General features: G+C 27.7%; 1 protein-coding gene across 4 annotated transcripts in view; it reads left to right on the top strand.

Moving 5' to 3' along the window:
• The first annotated feature begins 1,438 nt into the window (after positions 1-1,438).
• The window catches only part of LOC147803248 (coatomer subunit gamma-1-like), a 71,468-nt gene continuing 60,012 nt past the window's right edge, over positions 1,439-12,894 (top strand). For 3 of the 4 annotated variants that reach the window (XR_015428942.1, XR_015428943.1, XM_087150651.1), the window contains exons 1-2: positions 1,439-5,159; positions 5,969-6,109. The gene's annotated coding sequence lies outside the window, so the exon portion shown is untranslated. Of the gene's footprint in view, positions 5,160-5,968; positions 6,110-11,812; positions 11,868-12,894 lie in introns of all 4 variants that reach the window. The other variant, XR_015428944.1, reaches the window with a different exon arrangement.

Below are 12,894 nucleotides of genomic sequence, written 5' to 3'. Positions count from 1 at the left end.
TTTTCAGTTTTTCATTGTTTTCTGAGACTCTTTCCACTGTGTTTGTCCCTATTTTTTTCACTTTTCAGAAGTTTTACTTTTCCATTGTGCCTTTTTCCACGTTTTATTTTCATTGTTTCTTTTCCAAATTTTTTTTGCTTTTTCTTTAAATTTTTTTCCATTGATGCATTTGAAATTTTTTTTAATTGTTTCGTTTCCAATTTTTCCATTATCTTTTTCTTATATTTTTTTTCCCTTGTGTAATTCTTATATTTTCTCCTTAGTACTTTTTCTATATTTTTTCCATTGCTCTTTTTTTATTGCTTTTTTTTTCATAGTTTTTTCTCACCCATTGTTCTTTTTACTTTGTTTTATTTTTTTCATTTTTCCATTGTGTTTTTTTTTAATTTATTCCGGGTTTTTTTTCCGATTTCTTCCTGTGGAGTTTTTCATTTTCCATTTTATCCATTGTATTTTTTCGTTTTCTTCCTCAGCGTTTCCCAATTTTTCCATTGTTTTTTATTTTTAATTTTTTCAGTATTTTTTTCTATTTTTTCCTGTGCATAATTTTCCTTTTTTCCACTGTTCCTTATTTTTCTGTTTTTTCCATTTTTTGTGTAATTTCAAAGTGTTTTTTTTTTTGTCTCCTTTCAATTTCTTTCTTTTTCGATTGAGTAATTTTTATATTTCTTCCTTCGTATTTTTTCTATATTTTTTTCCATTGTTTTTCTTTCTATTTTTGCCATTACGTTTTTACTTTGTGTTTTTTTTACCTTCTTCCGGTGTGTTTTTTCATTTTTCAATTGTGTATTTTCCATTGTGTTTCTTCCATTCTGTTTTTTTCGGTTTTTTTCCATTGTGTTTTTTTTAATTTTTTCCAGTGTATTATTTGATTTTTTCCAGGGTTTTTTAATTTTTTTCCATTCTGTTTTTTGTATTCTCATCGTTTTTTTACATTTTTCCAATCTGTGTTTTTTTCTATTTTTCCATTGTATTTTTCCGATTTTTCCTATGGAGTTTTTTTAATTTCAATTTTATCCATTGTATTTTTCCATTGTTTTTATTTTTTCAGTGTTTTTTCGATTTTTTCCTGTGTGAAATTTTCCTTTTTTCCATTGTGTTTTCTTTATTTTTCTATCGTTTTTTTCCATTTTTGAAGGTGTGTTTTTTCATTTTTCCAATGTGAATTTTCCATTGTGTTTCTTCCAATCTATTTTTTTTCGGTTTTTTTCCATTGTGTTTTTTTAATTTTTTCCAGTGTATTATTTGATTTTTTCCAGTGTATTATTTGATTTTTTCCAGTGTATTATTTGATTTTTTTTCAGTGTTTTTTCATTTTTTTTTTCGATTGTGTTTTTTGTATTCTCATCGTTTTTTTACATTATCCAATCTGTGTTTTTCTGTTTTTTTCCATTGTACTTTTCCGATTTTTCCTATGGAGTTTTTTTAATTTCAATTTTATCCATTGTATTTTTCCATTGTTTTTATTTTTTCTGTGTTTTTTTCGATTTTTTCCTGTGTGAAATTTTCTTTTTTTCCATTGTGTTTTCCTTATTTTTCTATTGTTTTCTGCCATTTTTCCGGTGTGTTTTTTCATTTTTCCATTGTGTTTCTTCCATACTGTTTCTTCCTTTCGGTTTTTTTACATTGTGTTTCTTCCTTTCGGTTTTTTACATTGTGTTTTTTTAATTTTTTCCAGTGCTTTTTAAATTTTTTTCCATTGTGTTTTTTGTATTCTCATCGTTTTTCTTTACATTTTTCCAATCTGTGTTTTTTTTTCTCTTTTTTCCATTGTATTTTTCCGATTTTTCCTATGGAGTTTTTTTAATTTCAATTTTATCTATTGTATTTTTCCATTGTTTTTATTTTTTCAGTGTTTTTTCGATTTTTTTCTGTGTGAAATTTTCCTTTTTTCGTTGTTTTCCTTATTTTCTTTTGTTTTTTTTCCATTTTTCCGGTGTGTTTTTTCATTTTTCCATTGTGTATTTTCCATTCTTTTTTTTCGGTTTTCTTCCATTGTGTTTTTTTTAATTTTTTCCAGTGTATTATTTGATTTTTTCCAGGGTTTTTTAATTTTTTTCCATTGTGTTTTTTGTATTCTCATCGTTTTTTAACATTTTTCCATTGTGTTTTTTGTATTCTCGTCGTTTTTTCACATTTTTCCAATCTGTGTTTTTTTTCTATTTTTTCCATTGTATTTTTCATATGGAGTTTTTTTAATTTCAATTTTATCCATTGTATTTTTCCATTGTTTTTATTTTTTCAGTGTTTTTTCGATTTTTTTCCTGTGTGAAATTTTCCTTTTTTCCATTGTGTTTCCTTAATTTTCTATAGGTTTTTTCCATTTTTGAAGGTGTGTTTTTTCATTTTTCCATTGTGTTTCTTCCATTCTTTTTTTTCGGTTTTTTTCCATTGTGTTTTTTAAATTTTTTTCTGTATATTTTTTTCATTTTTTCCCGGGGTTTTTTAATTTTTTTCCATTGTGTTTTTTGTACCCTCATCGTTTTTTTACATTTTTCAAATCTGTGTTTTTTCCATTGTATTTTTCAGATTTTTCCTATGGAGTTTTTTTAATTTCAATTATGTCCATTGTATTTTTCCATTGTTTTTATTTTTATTTTTTCAGTGTTTTTTCGACTTTTTCCTGTGTGAAATTTTCCTTTTTTCCATTGTGTTTTCCTTATTTTTCTATTGTTTTTTTACCATTTTGCAGGTGTGTTTTTTCATTTTTCCATTGTGTATTTTTCATTGTGTTTCTTCCATTCGGTTTTTTTCCATTGTGTTTTTTTAATTTTTCCCAGTGTATTTTTTTATTTTTTTTTCCAGGGTTTAATTTTTTTTCCATTGTGTTTTTTGTATTCTCATCGTTTTTTTGCATTTTTCCATTGTATTTCTCCGATTTTTCCTATGGAGTTTTTTTAATTTCAATTATGTACATTGTATTTTTCCATTGTTTTTATTTTTATTTTTTCAGTGTTTTTTCGACTTTTTCCTTTGTGAAATTTTTCTTTTTTCCATTGTGTTTTCCTTATTTTTCTATTGTTTTTTTTTTCATTTTGCAGGTGTGTTTTTTCATTTTTCCATTGTGTATTTTTCATTGTGTTTCTTCCATTCGGTTTTTTTCCATTGTGTTTTTTTAATTTTTTCCAGTGTATTTTTTGATTTTTTTTCCAGGGTTTAATTTTTCTTCCATTGTGTTTTTTGTATTCTCATCGTTTTTTTGCATTTTTCATTGTATTTCTCCGATTTTTCCTATGGTTTAATTTCAATTTTATCCATTGTATTTTTCCATTGTTTTTATTTTTATTTTTTCTGTGTTTTTTCTATTTTTTTCCTGTGTGAAATTTTCCTTTTTTCTATTGTGTTTTCCTTATTTTTCTATTGTTTTTTTTCTTCCATTTTTTGTGAAATTTCAAAGCTTTTTTTCTCTTTTTTCATTCTTTTCTCCCATTGCGCTTTTTTTTTCTATCTTCCTTTAGTTGATAACAAATTAGATTATCTCTATTGCATTTGACGATTCATCTCTATTTCGTCACCTTATCTTCCTTCTTTTTTTAAATGATACAAACTTTGTATCGCGTGCTTCGTCTTTTCAAACTTTTCTTTGCTTTTCTCGTCTTTTTTTAAGTTTTTCCAATTTTTTAATGTTATCTCATATTTTTTTTAAAACAAACTTTGCGTCTTTTTATTTTAAAATTAACTAAAAATAACTTTTCAGCGTTTTATTAGTTTGTTTCGTCTGAATTTTTTCCCTCAATGTGGTTTATCTGTATTTCTTTAAATAGGTTCATGAGTTGTTTTTTCAGTGTTGTTCATTTGGTTTTTTCAATGTAGTTCATCAGTTCTGTCTGTGTAATTTCCATTGGTATTTTCTCTTTCTTTGTGTGTGTGTTCTCAGTTGGATTTTTTCAGTTTGTTTTTCCACTGATTTTTCAATCAGTGTGTTTTCTATTGTTTTTTTTAAATGTGTTTTGCGTTTTTTCCCATTTTTTGCATTTTGCTTTCATACTATTTGGTGTGTTTTCAGTTTATATTTTTTGGTATTTTCCATTGATATTCTTTCAATATTTTTCAATACTTTTTTTCAGTGTGCTCAATCTTGTCTTTTCCTCCAGTTTTTCTCCATATTTTTCGCAATTCTTTGTTTCACAGTTTTTTTTTCATTTTTGTTTAAATTTAAGCTTTCTATTTTTTTACTACATCTGATAAATTCCATCCGTGACTTCTGTCGTTGTATTTTTCAATATTTTTCATTTCTCAGTTTTTTAATCTTGCTTTTTCCACATTTCTAATATTCAAATTTTATCCTGTCAAATTTTCAAGTTATTTTTTTAAAATTACTTATCAACTTTTTTTTCTTTTTTGTTTTCGTTTTTTTCTAGTTTTTTTTAGTTCTGGTTTTTTACAATGTAAATACCATTTTTTTGTTCGTATCAATTGAAGTTCAATTCGTGTTTTGTCATCCCATTTTTTGATCAGTTTGTTTTCAAATTTTTCGTTTCTTTTTTTTTTTCTATGCCCTGTTTTTTTATTGTTTCAAATTAATGTCTGTTTCATTGCATGTTTCAATACTAGTATGGGTTTAAATTTTTTACAAAATACTTTTTCAATTTTTAATTATGTGTTATAATTTCTTATCAGTGTATTCAGTTTTATTTTCCAATTCGAATTCTACATTTCATGTGTTTCGTTTTTCCAATTTTTTCCTTATTTTTTTTCTTATTTGATTTAGATTTTTTTTTCCAGTTTTTATTTCTCTTTTTTTCATTTAGTTTTAGCTTTTCATTCATTATGTCTACCATATTTTTCCGAAGAAATTTTCAGTTTGGTTTCTGGTTTTTATCTAATATGTTTCACAGCACTTCATTCAATTTCTCTCAAATATTTTTCCTTTCAGTGTGATTTTTCAGTATCATCCCGGTTTTTGGTTTTTGCATTCATAGATTCAACTATCCACTCCACATTTTCTCTTCAATTTTTTTTCGTGCTTCCTGTGATCAGAAAAAACGCTTCATTTAAATTCCAATTTATTATATTTCAGTTTTTAAGGATTTGCTCACAAATACCCGACATATAAGTGTATGCCTGACTTATTGGAATCGGCCAGATTGACTAACATTGCCTGCCTCCTTCTCTTTAAGCAGAAGAAGAGGAATTGTCGCTTTTGAGAGATAAAGACTGTAAGTAAAAAGTTCCATCCTTATTTTTCTTTGTTAACTGTTTTATACGTTGCAAATTTTAAATTTTATACACCAGTTTTTTTAATAACTTATTGGAGATTCTAGTTCTCGTAAGATCTCCAAAAAGATCTTCAAAAGCATCATGAGCAAAATTTCTTATTTCCCTCAATCGCAAAAATTATTTTGAGTGTATCCGGGTACTATTCATTGTCAATTTGTGCTTAGTCACTTTATCTTTATGTTAAGATTGACTTTCTCTCTCTCTCTTATAAACTTGGTCTGTTAATGGAAATATCGGAACTCTCTTCGGGTCTCTCTTCATTAAAATTCAATTTTTAAAAAATATTTTACAGATTTTCAAAATTATTTGTTACGCTATTTTTGGTTATCATATTTAATTTATAATTCTTGCCATGCTGTTAGGACATTCAACATTATAAATAAATTTCAATTATTAAATATTTCATTTAGAAGAAAAAAAATTCAAATATTTGAATAGCTTATTTTTCTTTAACACCATAATAAAATAAAAATTTAAATTTGCTTATGCAATCAATAAAGCATATACTGTGATATATAATGCAATAAAAAGATAGTGATTCCTTAAAATAATTTAGGTATTAATTATAATTATAATCACACTGAATCAAAAGTGAAAAAAAAAATATAATGAAAACACTAAATTTTAGTATTTTAATTTGAACAAATAATATGGTAAACTATTGAATATTATCAATTAAAAATTTTTTCACGGTTCCTGTAATCAGAAAAAACGGCTGATTTTTAAATTCTAATTTATTATTTTTCAGCTTTTGAGGATTTGTTCACAATTACCCGACATTATAGTGTATGCCTGACTCATTAGAATCTGCTGGATTGACTCTAACGTTACCTGCCTCCTTCTCTTTAAGCAGAAGAAGAGGAATTCTTGCTTTTGAAAGATAAAGAATGTAAGCAAAAAGTTCCATCCTTATTTTTCTTTGTTAACTGTCTTATACATTGCAAATTTTAAATTTTATACACCATTCATGTAACCGTTTTTTTTAAAAATAACTTCTCATAGATACTAGCTCTCTTAAGATTTAAAGGATTGCTAAACGCATTCCTTAAAAACATCATTAGAAAAATTTCTTATTTTCTTCACTCGCGAGAAAAAAAAAACTCTTAAGATGCTTCTAACGAACTATATGTACTATAATCAACTTCAATTTTTTTATGCACACGAATTTTTCCAGACAAAAGGTTTCTCCATCGCTTTCTTTTTAATGAAGAAAACATTTTTAAAAATGATAAAATCCGAATTTTTTAACTCCATATAAATTCTATTAGTAATGAAGTTTTACCATTTTAAATGAATAGGTTTTCTAGTAAAAAAATTGGTTTTTATCTTTTATTACATTAATTGGTTTTTATATTTTATCACTTTAGTTTTATTTATTCATGCCAGCGAAAAATTTTAACTTATTACTTATGAATTTATTATTTAATCAAACAAGTTTGGTGGTTTATAATAAGCTGTAAGGAAAATATTTTCATTTACCTATTTGCTGATTAACTTTACTCAAAATTAGATTAAAATAAATTAAACTAAATAAATTATTCCAAAACCTCTATTAGTATGAAAATGTGATATTTTTGCATAAATAAATAAATGTCTTAACTTTTCAGTGTCTCTTTTTATAAAAATTTTGGTTTGCCTTGTAACTTATTAATTTTATATATTTGCCTAACTTAATATATTTGTCTTGTAATTTATTAAGTTTCTGCCTACAATAATTATACTGAAAATATTATAAGTTTTAAAATAACGTAACACGTGGTATTTGATATCAGTTCAAAATCTTAAGATGGCGCTGTGCTGACCTCTGACGGAATACCCGATTATGCCTGAGACTATATATGAATATATGCTTCAAGAAACCTGAAATAAAGAAATTATATACTGGATGCTTGAACTAATCACCCTTAGTATTGGGCTTTTCAGTACCCCTCTCAAAACAAAATAACTTAGCAAGTTGGGAGATGCAAATTAATCTTAATTCGAAGATAATTTAATATTGAGAGAATAAAGAAATGAATCATCCAACTTCGTCAAATTTCTAGACAAAAGTGAAAAATAAAGACAACAAAACCAGCTTGATTGTCTTATAAAAGTAGGATTAATTCATAAAAATCAGGTTTCAACTACTCTCCGTTTTATTTTGGCAATCAAACAGGTTTAGATTCCTTTAACCTCGCTTTCCTTTTTAAAGTGATTCGCTGGGATAGTATTTTTTGTTTCTTTCTTTACTAAAATATTAATTGACGAGCACTAACTTCAATTGCTTCAATTTTGACAAAAATTTCAAAAATATATACTGAAAGTGGTATTTACGGAACACCTTTCAAAATTAACTAGCTAACAAACAATTACGCATGCAGATTATTTCATATTGATTGCCCTTTATAAACATTTTTTAATAATTATTATTTAAGCAAAATAGTATATAACATTAACATAACTAATATTTCAGAGAAGAGAAAAAATATCTATCAAACTGAAGATAGTAGGGGAGAGTGGGGTCAATTGTAACATTTTTTACTTAACTATTTTTAACTAACAAAAAATCCAATATATTATTAGTATTAATTGACAGACGAGTAAAGTAGACTATCCTCTACTAGAAAAAAAATAAATACCTAATTTTAAATGTTATTATATTAGTTATTAACAATTTTTGACAGTCGAGCACTTGTTACAATTGTCCCCACTTACGGGGTCAATTGTAACAGTTCATAAATTCAACTAAAACATAGTTAATTATACATAGTATCATAGTTGTGATATATTTCTTTATTGATCAAAATAGTAGTGATATTTTAGGAGTAAAAATAATAATAAGCGGAGACCTAAAGGGTTAAGCTTTTAACTTTAAGGGGTTAAAAATTTTAATTTATGCTGTGAAAGGTGACAAATAAAATAATGCACATGCAACATAATATAAATGATATAGGAAACTATTGGTGGTTCTTAGAGGCTTAAGTAATGGTTTGTAAACATAAGATTATTTATTTTCAGCTGTTACAATCGTCCCTTTACTTATTGTTACAATTGTCCCCAAGACGCCACTTCAGCTTCATTTGTTAAAAACAATGCTAGTTAATTAGCAAAACTAATCTTTTTCTTATTGAAATGTTAATTAAGGTGTCCACTTACATATTCGGTTACTAATTTTTATTTGTTTAAACAAAATTACTTTGTTACAATATAATATTCTAATATCAAAAAAAGTACTTGCGTGAAAATATCTTTTGTGATCTAACTCTTTCAAAAGTACATAAAAATGATTGCCATCAGGGGTGTACATGTAGATTTATTAAATACACCTTGTGCGCCACCTAGGAACCAAATCTAGAACCCGACACTCGAAATTTTTGCTCTGTTACAATCGTACCCTGTTACAATTGACCCCACTCTCCCCTACTTACTGAAAAATCAAAACTTGTTTGAATACCTTAAAGAAACGAAAGAGTAGTTTAAATGTGATTTAGAAACTCCTAATTTCATCAGTTACTGGTTTTGCTATATGGTATTAGCTATATTTCAATGAAGTAACATTTTATGATAAAATTCAAACTTGTTTATAGTTAAGAAAGACTTAGGCCATATTTTTCGATAAATTGATTTTCTAACAAAAATTTTTGGTTTGGCCTATAATTTCCCATTGTGAGTTAACGTATAAAAGCGAAGGTCAAACTTGCAGTTTCTAAATCATACACCTGATAATATTATAAACCTTGTAAATCGGAACCTGGGTATCATGGACTGATTTCTAAAAATGAGCTAACGTTTTAAGGAAAATTTTAAAGTTGCGGATTCTGTGTTAAAAATCAGCTAAAAATTATTTTGTCTGCATCTTTTGATTGGTAGTGTAGGGCTAACAGTTTCTTGCAACGGGCTTACATTTTAGGACAAAACCCAATTTTGGTATTTTTAGAAGAAAAAAAATAAAATTTTCATTTGGCATTAATTTTTTTTTGATTGGTCAACGAAAATGTTTGTTGAACTCTCGTGGCCAAATGGCATTTTGTATAATCGACTAATGTCTGGTTTCAAAATTTCTAATTAACGGATACTAGATTGAAAGTTAGCTAAAACCTGTTTTGGCCTAACGAAAATTTTTGTTTGGCTAACACCCAACTAGGACTGAGCTATAAATCGATGTATCGGGACATATCGATTTAACGCATATATCGGCAAGACGATACAGCAACTTTCATTCAAGGCGATGCATCAGAAATCTGATTTAAGCAGTCGAGTAAAGACAGCGAGCGCAATACGATATAGCGATATAAGACTCGCAAGGAAAGAAGAAAACGATATAGCGATATAAGACTCTTCTCTTACGTTCCGATTTCGACTCGCGCTGTGTAAGATGATGTTAGTTTCGTTATGTTGAAATGGCCTTGATTGGTGAGCTGTAGAATCAGAATCAGAGTTTTGAGAACATAAATCGTTATATCGCATGTTCCTTTTCGCACCTCTTAGCTTTTATTTTCTTTGTCGCGACTTTTCTTGCAGATTATTTTCAGTGGGACTAACTTCGTGATCGCCAATGTTACCTTGTTCTGAAGGCAATCTATTATTGAAAAGAATATATAAAGAATAGTTTTTTTCGAAAAAAACTTCTTTTTATTTTTAAGTGTGAAAATTATCGGCAATTTAATTTAAGCGGCCATAAAGAATTGAATTTGTTAGGTTATTTTTTTACTTTCTTTAAATTTATTAAAAACTTTTTGTATGAAACTTCTAATAATTTCATGAGTTTTTATTACTGATTTTAAATTTATAAATCTTGTTTTTATTTTTAGAAATAAAGTTAAAACAAAATTTATTTTTGTCATTTGGATTTGGACATAAGTCAATCAACTTTGCTTTTACAAAAAAAATTTGACAGGTTTGCGTATTTTATTCATTTTTTTAAATCATTTAGCACTTCGTTTTATTAGAGAGTATAATAATTTTTTTAAAAAAATATTATTTTCATATTATTTGTTAATTAGCTAAATATATTATCGAATATCACAATTTTTTTAGTCTTAAGAAATTAAATCTTACTTTGTTTTTCGTTCATAATTCGGTCATTATTTAATTTAATTATTTATCTGAAATGATAAGGTCCAACAGTGGACTGATCGCTATGACACGGTTCCCTGCAGATCACCGAAGTCAAGCATCACTGGCTGCTGTCATTGTGCGGGTGAGTGACCACTTGGATCAGTCTGCTTAGGGACCGAGGGTGTGCGGTATTGGTCCTCGTTAAACTGTTCTACCGTAAAGTGCTCGACTTCGCATTCAGGTCGTCGAGCTACCGAAGCGGGGTGCCATCTCATCTGCAGGGGATCAAAATTGTGATGGCATGTCTTCGGATCATCCTCAGGAATGTTTCCCAGACCGTCGCCAATAGCCCATTGTGCAGCTCTAGTGTGACGTAAATGAACTATAATAACTGAAATGATAATAATAAAAAATAGTGTTTTAAAGGCGTTTTTTTTTCTTCTAAAATTTATTTAGCACTTTGTTTTAAACATACAAATAATTTTTAACGTTTCATTTAGAAATTGAACATTACGATCAAACTTAATTATGCAAGTAAGATGATGCAATTATTTATGCATAATAGTACAAGAAAATATTAATTTGTGAAAAACGCTTTAAAAAAATTCTTAACACTTTGTTTTACGCGTATTATGAATTTCTAAATAAACATTTCAATAAATATTTTAAGTAAGATTTGTACATTGTAGTCAATTTATTTAATATCTCTCTTAAGCAAAACATATATATCTTCAAATTTATAAATTGATTTAAATCAATCTGAGTATGAAGTTTTGATAGAAATCTGACTTTCTGTGCCTTACAAGTAAATGAAATTAAAAAATACTATATCGCGATACATCGCTATATCGCGATACATCGCTATATCGCGATGTTAAACTGACGATGCATCACGATATATAATTTCTAATATCGCCCAGTCCTACACCCAACGTTTTCTTATAATGGGTTAGTTAACATTTTTAAAGCTAAATTGAAACTTGTGTTTGCTAGATCCTTAAGTTGTATGGTAGGATGACGAGTTGTTAAAATGAGTAAAGAGTTCTGTGGTAAAAATTATCAGTTTTTGGCTCAAAAGTTAGCTAAAGCTTGTTTTGGAATTGTTATATCTTTGCTAAGCGGGCTAACTTTGATAAACAGAAATATGTTAATGAGAAGCATGGGTTCATAGAATGAAAGTTGTTCAGTATTTATTTTTTCTTTATAATAAATAATACATTTTATTTAATTTTATAATGGTCCTTGAACTGCCGTCCCAATTTTTTGTGTACGACTACTAATGTTCAACTCCGTAGCCTTGTAATTTTGAACACAATCCAGAAGACAAGAGAACTCCTGGATTTGCCTTCTTTTAGGACTTTTTAATAGAACTAACCCGCATTTGCGCTATATGAAGAGGAAAACCACGAAAATCTCCCACGGTTAGTCTAACGGCAAGGGGGGAAATATTATTAATAAATTATGCACATAATGCATGAGCAATGTTGTAAATTAAGCAGTATTATTTTTAATTGTTCCTTTTGAAATGCTGATAAGCGTTCTTTGCATTTTTTAGGACGTGTCTTGACATGAAAAAGAGGAAAAGTAATTTCCTCTGCATGATAGTTCTGGTAAGAATTTTAATTACCTATTCAGAAATTTTCGGGTTGTTCAAATATAAAGAAAAGGGCTTTGTGGTTTGTTTATTTTTTCTAGCAATGGGGGAAGAAGGTTATAAGTAGTGCTGACGTAGGACACTAAAATTCGATCTATTTTTTTGTTGGGTCACGAATTACTACAATGAGCTAACATTAGGAGAATTGATGCTAATTTTTGCTAAGCTACCAGCTCTAAATATTTTCTAAAAAAATTTAACGTTTGAAGGCACACTTCAAATTTGTAGTTTTCAGCACGTGCTAAAGAGAGTTTGAATAAACTCCGTGAACTTGAGACACAAAAAAATTCTGAACAGTCCTCGTCTATAACTATTCAAATGCCGTGGCAAGAGCAAATGTGCAAAATCTGAAAGACAAAAAGAACTTTAGACAATAAATTTTATCAAACCAAAGTGGAACTACGATTTCCTACAAGATGAAACATTTTACTTACTAGGCAAAGAGAAAGCTAAAAAAATTTTTGTACACTCATTTTTGGTTGGTTTGCCAACAAATTCATTTACAATTGTGGTTTTTAGAAGGGGAAAGGTTGCTAAAATTTGTTTTGGCCATAATTTTAATGGATTAGTACACTAAATGAAATTTTTTTGCCGATGATGTTCGAAGACAAATAAGAAGAATGTTGGACGAAAGTTAGTTTTAGCCGTTTCCTTTTAATCGATGAAGGTAGAGCCGAAATTGTTTGTTGGGCTTACAAATTTCTACTATGGTAAGATTGAAATTTTTAAATTTTTATATAAAACAAGTGTCTGCTTAGAAGAAATTTGGGTCCGCTAACGGACCCTTTACAAAATGATTTTTCTTTTAATCTGACCTTTCAAAAATTTGTTTATCTTCGTTATTGTTTTGTTAATCGAATAAACTCTTCCCAAGGGGAAAAAAATAAAGATGGATGTAAGCAAATTAAGTCTTGTCTTCCGCAGACACCTCTTCCCATATTCGTCCGAAATGAATATTCTGCGTTCAGCAGTATAGGCTAAAT

The sequence above is a fragment of the Parasteatoda tepidariorum genome, chromosome 9 (genome assembly GCF_982258835.1).
Source record: "Parasteatoda tepidariorum strain Cologne lab strain chromosome 9, Ptep-v5.0, whole genome shotgun sequence".
Classification (NCBI taxonomy): domain Eukaryota; kingdom Metazoa; phylum Arthropoda; class Arachnida; order Araneae; family Theridiidae; genus Parasteatoda; species Parasteatoda tepidariorum.
The sequence above is the reverse complement of the archived record's forward strand: the minus strand, read 5'-3'. Positions and strand labels throughout refer to the sequence as shown.